Raw genomic sequence first — 15,785 nt, 5'->3', positions numbered from 1 at the left:
TTTGTTCGCACGATGCTTGAAACGGCTGACATCTGTGCTGTGATGTCAGCCGTTTAACTCCCTCCATGCAGCGATCCGTAGGGACCGCTGTATGGATGGGGTTAACAGGTAGGGAGCTCCCTCACTCTCCCATGTGCCGTGTCCCGCTGTGCCGTTTCAGCCCCCAATTCTTGACAGGATCACCCCCCTCCCTCCCCATCACCCGCTGCTCTGTTGTGGCAGCGGGTGATGGTTACCATGGCAACCGTACGCCTTCATAGGCTTCCAGCTTGCCATGATAAGGCTAGGTCTGATCAGACTTCTACTAAAGGCAGAAGTCTGATCAGACTAAGTGTAAAGTCACAATATACTACAGTACACTCTATAGTGTACTATATTGTATTATACAGACATCAGACCCACTGGATCTTCAAGAACCGAGTGGGTCTGTGTAATTTTTAAAAAAAAAGGTAAACAAAAAGTAAAAATAAAAATACACATTTATCACTGATTAAAAATAAAAAATAAAAAAATGGACTGCACATGTTTGATATCACCGCGTCCGTAATGACCTGATCTATGAAACAGTCATGTTACTTTCCCCTCACGGTGAACGCCATAAAGAATAAAAACTATGATGAAATTGAAATTTTGCCTACCTTACTTCCCCCCAAAAAGTTTACAAAAAAGTTGTGTGTACGCCAAAATGGTACCAATCAAATTGGCACCTCATCCCACAAAAAATGAGCCCCTACCTAAGACAATCTCCCAAAAAGTAAAAAAATATATGGCTCTCAGACTACGGAGACACTAAAACATAATATTTTTTTTTCTAAAATTCTGTCATTGTGTTAAAGTAAAATAAAGAAAAAAAAACTATACATATTAGGTATCGCTGCGTCTGTAAAAAGCTGCTCCATAAAAATATCACATGACCTAACCCCTCAGGTGAACACCGTAAAAAGAAAAAAGTAAAAACTGTGTAAAAAAATGAATTTTTTGTCACCTTACATCACAAAAAGTGTAATAGCAAGCGATCAAAAAGTCATATGCACCCCAAAATAGTGCCAATCAAACCGTCATCTCATCCCACAAAAAGTGAGACCCTAGCTAAAATAATCGCCCAAAAACTGAAAAAACTATGGCTCTCTGACTGTGAGGACACTAAAACATGATTTTTTTTGTTTCAAAAATTAAATCATTGTGTAAAACTTACATAAATAAAAAAAGTATACATATTAGGTATCGCCGCGTCCTTAAAAACCTGCTCTATAAAAATATCACATGACCTAACCCCTCAGGTAAATACCGTTAAAAAAAATAAAAAAGGTGCAAAAAAATGCAATTTTTGGTTACCTTACATCACAAAAAGTGTAATAGCAAGCGATCAAAAAGTCATACGTACCTCAAAATAGTGCCAATCAAACCATTATATCATCCCGAAAAAAATGAGCCCCAACACAAGACAGTCGCCCAAAAAATAAATAAAACTATGGCTTTCATAATGTGGAGACACTAAAGAATCATATATTTTTTTAAAATTCTTTGTTATGCAAAACTGAAACAAGCAACCAAAAAACGGTCATATTTGGTATTGTCGCGTCCGTGACAACCTGCTCTATAAAAATACCACATGATCTAACCTGTCAAATGAATGTTGTAAATAACAAAAAACTGTGCCAAAACAGCTATTTCTTGTTACTGTCATGCACTAGGGAGTGGGGAAGAGGAAGTGCACCCACTAGCTGCCACCCAGCGTGTCCCTGCCTACTCACTGCCACGCCTCTGTCCCTGCCTACTCACACTACCTGTCCTAGGCGACGGGGCGTAACTGGGCGACGGTCCCTAACCTCTATAAGTGCAGAGAGGCAGAGCGGACAGAGACAGAATATAGCCAGGCAGAGGCAGTAGTAGGGAACCCTGCAGATGGATACGAAGTCAGGTAAAGTGTCAGGAACAATACTCAAATACCAGAGATCAACACTAACGTAGGCGAGCAGAGGTAACAAGGACGGTAAACAAACACGCCTAGGGTCAAACCAGGATGTCACGTCAGTACACAAGCAATAGCAAAGACAGGTCAGAGTACAAGCAAAGGGTCAAACCTGGAGGTCACGTCAGTACACAAGGGCAGGCGAGGTCGGGTCAGGAACAAAAGGCAAGGGTCAAAATCCTGAGTAGCAGAAGCACAGAGTAATAGCAGTTAGGCACATGACCAAAATCGCAGGCAACCTGTGGCCACCAGGCTGCCTGTATAAATAGTGAAAGGCTAAGGTCATGTGACATGGCCAGCATCACATGACCCGCTCAGACACAGAAGCCGAGCACCGAGTGGCCAGCTCGGTGCTCAGCTTGATACTGTTGCCAGGGGAACGGAGGACGCCGACCGCACAGACAGCAGGAGTGCAGTCGGGTCTGCTCCGCCCCCTGTTACCTTGGAGACGCGGACGCAGCATGCGTCGCTGCTCAGGGAGAGAGGCAGGACGCAGCGCAGGAAGATTGCATCGCCGGTGCCCTGTGACAGTTACCTTGCCTCACAAAAAGTGTAATATAGAGCAACCAAAAATCATATGTAACCTAAAATAGTACCAACAAAATTGCCACCTTATCCCTTAGTTTCTAAAATGGGGTCACTTTTTTGGAGTTTCTACTCTAGGGGTGCATCAGGGGGGCTTCAAATGGGACATGGTGTCAAAAAACAAGTCAAGCAAAATCTGCCTTTCAAAAACCGTATGGCATTCCTTTCCTTCTGTGCCCTGCCGTGTGCCCGTACAGCAGTTTACAGCCACATATGGGGTGTTTCTGTAAACTACAGAATCAGGGCCATAAATATTGAGTTTCGTTTGGCTGTTAACCCTTACTTTGTAACTGGGGGAAAAAAAATGGAAAATCTGCCAAAAAAGTTAAATTTTGAAATTTGATCTCTATTTTCCATGAATTCTTGTGGAACACCTAAAGGGTTAATAAAGTTAATAAAATCAGTTTTGTATACCTTGAGGGTGTAGTTTCTAAAAGGGGTAACTTTTTGGGTGTTTCTACTCTAGGGGTGCATCAGGAGGGCTTCAAATGGGACATGGTGTAAAAAAAAACAGTCCAGCAAAATCTGCCTTCCAAAAACCGTTGGGCATTCCTTTCCTTCTGCACCCTGCCGTGTGCCCGTACAGCAGTTTACAGCCACATATGGGGTGTTTCTGTAAACTACAGAATCAGGGCCATAAATATTGAGTTTCGTTTGGCTGTTAACCCTTACTTTGTACCTGGGGGAAAAAAAAGAAGGAAAATCTGCCAAAAAAGAAAATTTTTGAAATTTGATCTCTATTTTCTGTGAATTCTTGTGGAACACCTAAAGGGTTAACAAAGTTTGTAAAATCAGTTTTGTATACCTTGAGGGTGTAGTTTCTAAAAGGGGTAACTTTTTTGGCGTTTCTACTCTAGGGGTGCATCAGGAGGGCTTCAAATGGGACATGGTGTAAAAAAAAACAGTCCAGCAAAATCTGCCTTCCAAAAACCGTTGGGCATTCCTTTCCTTCTGCGCCCTGCCATGTGCCCATACAGCAGTTTACGACCACATATGGGGTGTTTCTGTAAACGACAGAATCAGGGCCATAAATATTGAGTTGTTTTTGACTGTTAACCCTTGCTGTGTAACTGGAAAAAAAATATTAAAATGGAAAATCTGGCCAAAAAGTGAAATTTTGAAATTTTATCTCTATTTTCCATTAATTCCTGTGGAACACCTAAAGGGTTAACAATGTTTGTAAAAATCAGTTTTGTATACCTTGAGGGTCTAGTTTCTAAAATGGGGTCACTTTTTTGGAGTTTCTACTCTAGGGGTGCATCAGGAGGGCTTCAAATGGGACATGGTGTCAAAAAAAACAGTCCAGCAAAATCTGTCTTCCAAAAACCGTCGGGCATTCCTTTCCTTCTGCGCCCTGCCGTGTGCCCATACAGCAGTTTACGACCACATATGGGGTGTTTCTGTAAACGACAGAATCAGGGCCATAAATATTTTTGGGCTGTTAACCCTTGCTTTGTAACTGGAAAAAAATTATTAAAATTGAAAATCTGCCCAAAAAGTGAAATTTTTTAATTTTATCTCTATTTTCCATTAATTCTTAAAGTTATCACCACATAAACTGACACGTGTCAGATTTGTAAAAAATGGCCTGGTTCTTAACCCCTTAGGGACGCATGACATACCGGTACGGCATGTTTCCCGAGTCCTAAAGGACCCATGACGTACCAGTACGTCATGGGTTTAAAACGCGATTGTGGCGCTGCGGGGGTTAATCGGAACACGATGTCCACTGAAATCATTCAGCGGGCATCCTGTCACAATGCCAGGGGGGGGGGTCATGTGACCCCTCCTGTATCGGCGATTGCAGCAAACCGCAGGTCAATGCGGTTTGCTGCGTTTCTGGTTTTTTGGAGTTTCTACTCTAGGGGTGCATCAGGAGGGCTTCAAATGGGACATGGTGTAAAAAAAAACAGTCCAGCAAAATCTGTCTTCCAAAAACCGTCGGGCATTCCTTTCCTTCTGCGCCCTGCCGTGTGGGACCTTATGTACTCACTGCTAGATAAGGGTTACCACTTGTACGTGAATAACTTTTACACTAGTATTCCCTTGTTCAGGTCCCTTGCCGCCAGATCCACGTCCACTTGTGGGACCGTGTGGAAAAATCGGTGTGGCCTCCCTGCCCACCCCCTCCAGGTACCTATCCCCAGGGGTGATGGGAATAGGATGTCACGTCAGTACACAAGCAATAGCAAAGACAGGTCAGAGTACAAGCAAAGGGTCAAACCTGGAGGTCACGTCAGTACACAAGGGCAGGCGAGGTCGGGTCAGGAACAAAAGGCAAGGGTCAAAATCCTGAGTAGCAGAAGCACAGAGTAATAGCAGTTAGGCACATGACCAAAATCGCAGGCAACCTGTGGCCACCAGGCTGCCTGTATAAATAGTGAAAGGCTAAGGTCATGTGACATGGCCAGCATCACATGACCCGCTCAGACACAGAAGCCGAGCACCGAGTGGCCAGCTCGGTGCTCAGCTTGATACTGTTGCCAGGGGAACGGAGGACGCCGACCGCACAGACAGCAGGAGTGCAGTCGGGTCTGCTCCGCCCCTTGTTACCTTGGAGACGCGGACGCAGCATGCGTCGCTGCTCAGGGAGAGAGGCAGGACGCAGCGCAGGAAGATTGCATCGCCGGTGCCCTGTGACAGTTACCTTGCCTCACAAAAAGTGTAATATAGAGCAACCAAAAATCATATGTAACCTAAAATAGTACCAACAAAATTGCCACCTTATCCCTTAGTTTCTAAAATGGGGTCACTTTTTTGGAGTTTCTACTCTAGGGGTGCATCAGGGGGGCTTCAAATGGGACATGGTGTCAAAAAACAAGTCAAGCAAAATCTGCCTTTCAAAAACCGTATGGCATTCCTTTCCTTCTGCGCCCTGCCGTGTGCCCGTACAGCAGTTTACAGCCACATATGGGGTGTTTCTGTAAACTACAGAATCAGGGCCATAAATATTGAGTTTCGTTTGGCTGTTAACCCTTACTTTGTAACTGGGGGAAAAAAAATGGAAAATCTGCCAAAAAAGTTAAATTTTGAAATTTGATCTCTATTTTCCATGAATTCTTGTGGAACACCTAAAGGGTTAACAAAGTTAATAAAATCAGTTTTGTATACCTTGAGGGTGTAGTTTCTAAAAGGGGTAACTTTTTGGGTGTTTCTACTCTAGGGGTGCATCAGGAGGGCTTCAAATGGGACATGGTGTAAAAAAAAACAGTCCAGCAAAATCTGCCTTCCAAAAACCGTTGGGCATTCCTTTCCTTCTGCACCCTGCCGTGTGCCCGTACAGCAGTTTACAGCCACATATGGGGTGTTTCTGTAAACTACAGAATCAGGGCCATAAATATTGAGTTTCGTTTGGCTGTTAACCCTTACTTTGTACCTGGGGGAAAAAAAAAGAAGGAAAATCTGCCAAAAAAGAAAATTTTTGAAATTTGATCTCTATTTTCTGTGAATTCTTGTGGAACACCTAAAGGGTTAACAAAGTTTGTAAAATCAGTTTTGTATACCTTGAGGGTGTAGTTTCTAAAAGGGGTAACTTTTTTGGCGTTTCTACTCTAGGGTTGCATCAGGAGGGCTTCAAATGGGACATGGTGTAAAAAAAAACAGTCCAGCAAAATCTGCCTTCCAAAAACCGTTGGGCATTCCTTTCCTTCTGCGCCCTGCCATGTGCCCATACAGCAGTTTACGACCACATATGGGGTGTTTCTGTAAACGACAGAATCAGGGCCATAAATATTGAGTTGTTTTTGACTGTTAACCCTTGCTGTGTAACTGGAAAAAAAATATTAAAATGGAAAATCTGGCCAAAAAGTGAAATTTTGAAATTTTATCTCTATTTTCCATTAATTCCTGTGGAACACCTAAAGGGTTAACAATGTTTGTAAAAATCAGTTTTGTATACCTTGAGGGTCTAGTTTCTAAAATGGGGTCACTTTTTTGGAGTTTCTACTCTAGGGGTGCATCAGGAGGGCTTCAAATGGGACATGGTGTAAAAAAAAACAGTCCAGCAAAATCTGCCTTCCAAAAACCGTTGGGCATTCCTTTCCTTCTGCACCCTGCCGTGTGCCCGTACAGAAGTTTACAGCCACATATGGGGTGTTTCTGTAAACTACAGAATCAGGGCCATAAATATTGAGTTTCATACACACGCACACACACATACCCATGGCCCGCCGGATGTTCTCGGTGGAGTAGGCATACGCCCAGATTGCCTCCGACTCTGAGAGCCCCAGTGAGGATGAGGATGACCGCACGTTCCTCTTGTCATCCGCATCCTCCTCCTCATCATCTGATGACGATGAGCCCCCAAGGCGGCGGAGACGCCGCCAGGCGGAGCCAGGGGCCCCACATGCTAGGGACCCTGTGGCCCACCCTAGTACGATCCGCCCTGGGGCTCGTACTGGTTTCCCACCAAATAAGCCCACCGGAGCTCCATGCCGGTGAACTTAGCTGGTGTCCCCCAGTATATTTTGAGCCCGAGATTCCGGATTTTGCTGGCAATCCAGGTTCCCACAGTGGGGTTTACTGAAATTGACTTTTAAAGTTTTTTTTTCAGTGACCCATTTGTGAATCTGATGGTGGAGCAGACGAACTTGTACACCCAACAGTTCGTTGCTCAGCACCCGGGCTCCTTTTTGGCTAGACCCGGTGGCTGGACGCCGGTCAGTGCAGCCAAGATGAGGATGTTTTGGGGCCTCTTGCTGCACATGGGTCTAGTGCAAAAACTCAGTGTCAGGCAATACTGGAGTGGGGACGTCCTCTACCAGACCCCACTCTACAGTATGTCCATGACACGTCCCTGGTTTGAGGCCATCCAGAAATGTCTGCATTATTATATGCAGCATGTCCCCCCCGAGGTGATCCTGCCTATGACGGTCTGTATAAGATACGGCCAGTCATCGATCACTTCGGGGCCAAATTTGCGCAGGCCTACGTACCTGGAAGGGAGGTCGCGGTTGATGAGTCTCTCGTTGCGTTCAAGGGGAAACTCAGTTTCCGCCAATACATTCTCACTAAGCTGGTGAGGTATGGCTGGAAGCTGTACAAAATTTGTGAGAGTACCTCAGGGTACACTTACAAATTTTGTATGTACAAGGGGTGAGATTACCGTATTCAACCCCCAGAATGTCCCCCCACTCTGGGTGTTAGCAGGAAACTCGTGTGGGACCTCATGTACTCACTGCTAGATAAGGGTTACCACTTGTACGTGAATAACTTTTACACTAGTATTCCCTTGTTCAGGTCCCTTGCCGCCAGATCCACGTCCACTTGTGGGACCGTGTGGAAAAATCGGTGCGGCCTCCCTGCCCACCCCCTCCAGGTACCTATCCCCAGGGTGAGACCCATGCTCTTACTTGTGGAAACCTGTTGCTGGTCAGGTATAAGGACAAGAGGGATGTCCTTGTACTGTCCACAATCAACGGTAACAACATCACCCCTGTCCCTGTGCGAGGTACCGCGGCAATGGTCCTCAAGCCTGATGGTATCATCGACTACAATCGGTATATGGGAGGAGTTGATCTCTCTGATCAAGTCCTCAAGCCATATAATGCCATGTGCAAAACCCGGGCATGGTACAAAAAAGTTGCGGTCTACTTTGTACATGTTGCCTTGTACAACGCTTTTGTACTATCCCGAAGCGCTGGCAGCACAGGCACATTCCTCCAATTCAATGAGGCAGTCCTCAAGGACCTGATTTTTTCAGACCGGGAAAGTGCAGGCCGGAGTACCTCGGGAACTGGAGGCGCCCGGATCGTCCCTGGCCAACATTTTCCAGGTGTGGTCCCCATACTGGAAAGAAGGGACGAACCCAAAAAAGATGCAGAGTGTGTCAAAAGAGGGGGATACGGAAGGACACCACCACTCAATGTGACACTTGCCCCGATCATTCGGGCCTCTGCGTTATCGATTGCTTCAGGGAGTATCACACTTCCATGGAGTACAACATTTTTATAATCCCCAACAGTCCCCTATAGAACATAAAAAACTATGGCTCTTAGACTTTGGAGACACGGAAACAATTTTTTTCCCCAAAAAATATTAGTTTTAGTGCAGGCATCCTCAAACTGCGGCCCTCCAGATGTTGTAAAACTATAACTCCCAGCAAGCCCAGACAACCTACAGCTATCAACAGGGAATGGTGGGAATTGTAGTTTTACAACATCTGGAGGGCCAGAGTTTGAGGATGCCTGCTTAGTGTATCCAAAGTCTGAGAGCCATACATATTGGGCATCGCCGCGTCCGTAAAAATCTTCTCTATAAAAATAACATTTAACCCAACCCCCCCGGATGAACAGCGTTAAAAAAAAATGTCACCTAACATCACAAAAATTGTAATAGCGAGCGATCAAAATGTCATATGCACCCCCAATTAGTGCCAATAAAACGGCCCTCTCATCCCGCAAAAAATGATCCCCTATATTAGAAAGTCGCCCAAGAAGAAAAATATATGTAGCTCCCAGGCTATGGAGATACTAAAATAATATTTTTTTTCTAAAATGATAATACAGTGTAAAATCTAAATACATTTTCAAATGTAGACATATTAGGTATCGCAGCGTCCGTAAGAATCTGCCCTATAAAAATAACATTTGACCAAACCCCTCGGATGAACAGTGTTAAAAATATAAAATAAAACCAGTGCCAAAACACAATTTGTTTGTCAAAATTTCCAATTGAATCCTTTTTTTCCCCGGTAATAAAGCAAGGGTTAACAGCCAAACAAAACTAAATATTTATTGCCCTCATTCTGTAGTTTGCAGAAACACCCCATATGTGGTCGTAAATGGCTATATAGCCACACGGCAGGGATTAGAACGAAGGGAACGCCATATGGTTTCTGGAAGGCAGATTTTGATGGACTGGTTTATTTACACCATGTCCCATTAGAAGCCCCCCCTGATGTAGCCTAGACTAGAAACTCCAAAAAAGTGACCCCATCTAAGAAACTACACCCCTCAAAAGTTACCACAAACTTTTTTTTAACCCTTTAGGTGTTCCACAAAACTAAATAGCAAATGTAGAAACTATTTTAGAATTTAAATTTTTTGTTACCTTGCCTCAAAAAAGTGTAATATAGAGCAACCAAAAATCATATTTACCCTAAAATAGTCCCAAAACAACAACCACCTTATCCCGTAGTTTCCTAGATGGGGTCACTTTTATGGAGTTTCTACTCTAGGGGTTCATCAGGGGGCTTGGAAGGGTACATGGTGTAAATAAACCAGTCCAGCAAAATCTGCCTTCCAAAAACCATATGGCGTGCCCCTCCTTCTATGGCCTCCCGTTTGGCCAAACAGTAGTTTAGGACCACATATGGGGTGTTTTTGCAAACTACAGAATCAGGGCAACCCATATTGAGTTTTGTTTGGCAATTAACCCTTACTTTATTACTGGAAAAAATGGGTTAAAATGGAACATTTTCCAATAAATTGAAATTCCAAAATTGTTTCTCCATCTGCCATTTACTCTTGTGGAACACCTAAAGGATTAACAAAGTTTGTAAACACAGTTTTGAATACCTTGAGGGGTGTACTTTCTTAGATGGAGTCACTTTTTTGGAATTTCTATTCTAGTGGTGCAACGGGGGGCTTGAAATGGGACATGGTATAAACAAAACCAGTCCTGCAAAATCTGCATATGGCATTCCCCTCCTTCTATGTCCTCCCGTTTGGCCAAACAGTAGTTTACGACCACATATGGGGTGTTTCTGCAAACTACAGAATCAGGGCAACCCATATTGAGTTTTGTTTGGCAGTTAACCCTTGCTTTTTTCCTGGAAAAAATTGATTATATTGGAAAACTTTCCAAAAAATCGAAATTCTTACATTTTATATCCATTTGCCATGAAGTCTTGTGGAAGACCTAAAGGGTTAACAAAGTTTGTAAAATCAGTTTTGAATACCTTGAGGGGGTGTAGTTTCTAAAATGGGGTCATTTTTGGATGGTTTCTATTATGTAAGCCTCACAAAGTGACTTCAGACCTGAACTGGTCCATAAAAAGTGGGATTTGGAAAATTTCAGAAAAGTTTCAAAATTAGCTTCTAAACTTCTAAGCTATGTAACATCCCCAAAAAATAACATTTCATTCCCATACATTCCCATGATACAAACATGAAGTAGACATATGGGGAATGTAAAGTCATCACAATTTTTGGGGGTATTACTTTGTATTACAGAAGTAGAGAAACTGAAACTTTGAAATTTGCTAATTTTTCAAAATTTTTGGCAAATGTTGTATTTTTTTATGCAAACAATAACTTTTTTGACCCAATTTTAGCAGTGTCATGAAGTACAATATGTGACGAAAAAACAATCTCAGAACAGTCTGTGTAAGTAAAAACGTTTTAAAGTTATCAGCACTTAAAGTGACACTGGTCAGATTTGCAAAAAATGGCCAAGTCCTTAAGGTGAAATAGGGCTGCGTCCTTAAGGGGTTAAGGTGAAAATGAGCCTGTTCCTCAAGGGGTTCAAGGATGTTGATGCAAAACAGAAAACCCCTTTAACCCTTTCCAGACCTCTGCCATACATGTCCGGTTTTTAAAGATAGAGCCTACTCGCGAGCGCCATAACCACCTTAACTAGTAATAGGCCTAAGCCTGTACAGGCAAATTACTAGTATATTCCAATGCAGGCCTGTAGGTGGCAGCACTTCATTGCAATATACTGAATTCAGATATTTTGCATATGCATTACAGACTACAAGATGCAATCCAATGATTGCAGGTTATAGTCAACTAAGGTGACGTAAAAAATGTTTTCAAAATGTACAAAAAAAATATATTTCAAATAACCCCCCTTTCCCTAGAATAAAAATATTCTTTGACCATATATATAGAGCTACATGGAACCATTAATGTACATTATAATATTAATATTAAACATTTAGGTGAAAATATATATAAAAAAGAAAATGACTAATGAATTGACACTAATCTAGCACTTAAATAACTATAATAAAATACTGTTTTATATAAACCTGCATATAAATGTAATTCTCTGCTAATTTAAAACCTCCTTACAAATGTTTAGCAAATGCACAAAAAACTAACAAAAAGCAAACCTTGAAAACTATTCTAAAACCTCCAATACTGTTCTCACAGGCTTTTGCAGTTTTTTGTTTAGTTTATGTTAAAGTTGTTTTCCACCCCCCACAAAAAAAAAGTGGTTTCTACATAAAGTAAAAAAAAAAATACATTCACCTGGACTCAGCTGTGACATGTCCCCAAATGACATGCCACTGCTGGGTCATGTGCCACTTGGGGACACATTTTGGAAAAATTGCCATCACAGCTAAAGGAGCTAAAAAAAAACTATCATAAACAAACACTAATAAATATCACAAATTGTGCTATGAGTTTTGAAAAAATTGCCACCATGACAAAAAATGCAGAGAACTTCATATTCTCTTGTTGACTTCCAACAAACTTATGTATTTAGCAACAACAAAAAACTATGCTAAATGTGACCGAATGGATGTGCTTCTGTTTTCTATGCTGTCTAGTCTATTTGAGGATAACAGCATAACAAGTTTTTGTGCCTCACCTAGGAATGTCCAAGTAAGCCACCTACTGATCGATTGTGGAATGACCCAAATAAAAAAGCCATATAATAATACCAAAAAATAGAGGGTGGAATTCATTTATCAGTGGTTCTCATGTTTGAAAAGGTAAAGCTTATGATGAAGAGACCTGGCTATCCTTTCATATCACATTTTAACAGATCTGAAGGGGATTTGTAAAAGTCCATGCACATGCTGCAGAAACAACCCCAATTTTGCTGCAAACAATAAAGAGAAGCCAGTGGGCACATTAGAGGGCTGGAAAGATGGGAAAGATGTACAAATGCATGTTTTGAATGTTTCTTTGTGTCACTGAGCCCTGTTGGCCAGTTAAAAGCTATATGGATTCTTATGTCATAACATAAAAAAATGAATGAATCTGCAATGGCAGAAGAAGCTGAAACGTGTTTCTGAGTGTCCAAATTAAAGGGATTGTCCACCTTTGCAGTGGTTTTTTTTTTAGATTACCCAGTGTGGCCGGACCCTCAGTGGTATGCATACTCAACTGATCCCCACTTCTAGGTTTCGACTCAATTGCTTCTGCTCAGATGGTGCTGGTCCCAAGTGTAGCCATGTCAACATCCTGTTCGATGTGTATGACATGACCGCCGCAGTCAATGACTATCCGCGGTGGCCACGTGTCACCCATGTGTTACTTCCATGAGTCATGTAATACATGGGTGGCATGCCACCTCCGCAGCTAGTCATTGGCTGTGTTGGTGACCTGCATCAAACAGGATGTTGATGTGGGTAGCTACAGGACCAGCGGCACACGCGGGGGAGCAATGGAGCCGGAACCCAGTGGCAGGGATCAGTTAAGTATGCTCACCACTGGGGGTCCAGCCACTCTGGAGGATCTGAAAAAGGCACTGCAAAGGTGGACAATCCCTTTAATCAGAGGTAGCTACTAAAATGCAGCATGCACAAATCCACTGTATAATATTTATTTAAAATAAAAACATCTGTATGGTAGAAGATACTCATAACTTTGCCCATCAAAACGAGTCTGTCATCAGAAAATACACTGTAAAGGACAATGATTTTGTAGTGCTAGCTTGGCTGAATGTAATGATACCTTTGACTTTTAATCCATATGCAACTGAGCAGTTAAGTGCACTAAAGGTAGGCTCAAGTCTCTCAGTTCATTCATTCTCTTCCTGCTTCTTCTGCCAGTTCCTTTCTCACCTTTATGATTGATAGGGTCAGATTCCTACATAGTTATTTGGCCTAGCCCAGTCAATCTAGAAGAAGTTAGGGCTCACAGAGTAAGCAGTAGGAGCAAGAGTGCAAACAGTGGCTTGGGCCCACCATTGGTGCACTTAACTACTCATTTGCATATGGAAATCGATATCAAATTACTTTTTCTCCAGAATGAGACAGTGAAACGCTAAGTGAAAGGTATCATTACATTTAGCTGAATAGCTCTACAAGGCATTGCTGTTAATTTCCTGGTGAAAGACTTATTTTAAAGAGGACCTATCCACAAAATGCAGTGCAATCTGCAGACAGCATGTTATAGAGCAGGAGGAGCTGAGCAGATTGATATATAGTTTTGTTGGAAAAGATTCTGTAAAACTTGTAAATTATACATACAGGTATATCTCTTCTGTATCTCACTTCAGTTGTACATAGGGAAGGTGTTATCAGTGATTGATAGCATTCTTTGTGTAAGTGTATATATGGAGATAGTTATCAGTCACTGATAGCTGTACACAGGGGAGGTGTTATCAGTGATAGATAGTATTCTCTGTGTAATTGTGTATACAGAGATAGCTATCAGTCACCAATAGCTATACACAAGGGAAGTGCTATCAGTGATTGATAGAATTCTATGTTTATATATAGAGATAGCTGTCAGTCACTGATAGTTGTACACAGGGGAGGTGTTATCAATGATTGATGACATTCATAGATAGCAGTCCGTCACTGATAGCTGTACACAGGGGAGGTATTATCAGTGGTTGGTCTTATCAGTGATATATAGCATTCTCTGTGTAAGTGTATATACAGAGATAGCTGTCAGTCACTGATAGCTATACACAAGGGAGGTTATATCAGTGATTGGTCTTATCAGTGATATATAGCATTCTCTGTGTAAGTGTATATACAGAGATAGCTGTCAGTCACTGATAGATGTACATGGGCGAAGTGTTATCAGTGATTAATAGCATTCTATGTGTAAGTGAGTATACAGAGATAGCTGTCAGTTACTGATAGTTGTACATGGGGGAGGTGTTATTAGTGATTGATAGAATTCTGTGTATAAGTGTGTATACATAGATAGCCATCAGTCACTGATAACTATACACAGGGGAGGTGATAACATTCTCTGTGTAAGTGTATATACAGAGATAGATGTTAGTCACTGATAGTTGTAGACAGGGAGGTGTTATCAGTGATTGATAGCATTCTATAAGTAAGTGTATATACAAAGATTGCTGTACACAGGGCAGGTGTTATCAATGATTGATAGACCCCTCTGTGTAAGTATTCATGCACATGGCCGTGCTTGGTCTAGGAAACACGGCACCGCAGTTTCTCTGGCTCAGACTAACTGCATCATAGAAATGTATGACACAGTCAGTTCATTGATAGCATTCTCTGTGTAAGTGTATATACAGAGATAGCTGTCATTCACTGATAGTTGTACACAGGGAGGTGTTATCAGTGATTGATAGCAATCTATTTGTAAGTGTATATACAGAGATTGCTGTACACAGAGAAGGTGTTATCAATGATTGATAGCATTCCCTGTGTAAGTGTATCTACAGAGATAGCTGTCAGTCACTGAGAGTTGTACACAGGAAAGGTGTTTATCAGTGATTGATAGACCCCTCTGTGTAAGTATTCATGCACATGGCCGTGCTTGGTCTAGGAAACACGGCACCGCAGTTTCCCTGGCTCAGACTGACTGCATCATAGAAATTTATGACACAGTCAGTTCATATCTGATCCCGGGTCTATTGTACTGTACTCATCGTGAGCACACTGCAATAGCCCCACAATCAGATATGAATTGACTGTATCATAAAATACTAATATGCAGCCAGTTTGGGTCAGGGGATCTGCAGTTAGCCCAGAAGATGCGGTGGAAACAAGGGGTTGTGATTCCCGGACTGAGCCCAGCCGTGTGCATGAGCCCTAAGTGTGTATACAGAGATAGCTGTATAGCTGTCAGTCACTGATTGTTGTACACGGGGTAGGTGTTATCAGTGATCGATAGCATTCTCTGTGTAAATGTGTATACATAGATAGCTGTCAGTCACTGATAGTTGTACATGTGGTTGATAGCATTGTCTGTGTAAGGCTACTATCACACTTGCGTTTTGGCTTTCCGTTTGTGAGGTCCGTCATGGGCTCTCACAAGTGGTCCAAAACGGATCAGTTTTACCCTAATGCATTCTGAATGGAAAAGGATCCGCTCAGAATGCATCAGTTTGCCTCTGATCAGTCTCCATTCCGCTCTGGAGGCGAACACTAAAACGCTGCCTGCAACGTTTTGCTGTCCGCTCGACAAAACTGAGCCAAGCTGTCCTAACACACAATGTAAGTCAATGGAGACGGATCCGTTTTCTCTGACATAATCTGGCACAATATAAAACGGATCCGTCTCCCATTGACTTTCAATGGAGTTCATGACGGATCCGTCTTGGCTATGTTACAGATAATATA

Source organism: Bufo gargarizans, chromosome 4, assembly GCF_014858855.1.
Source record: "Bufo gargarizans isolate SCDJY-AF-19 chromosome 4, ASM1485885v1, whole genome shotgun sequence".
NCBI lineage: Eukaryota > Metazoa > Chordata > Amphibia > Anura > Bufonidae > Bufo > Bufo gargarizans.
This window is presented reverse-complemented; position numbering follows the sequence as displayed.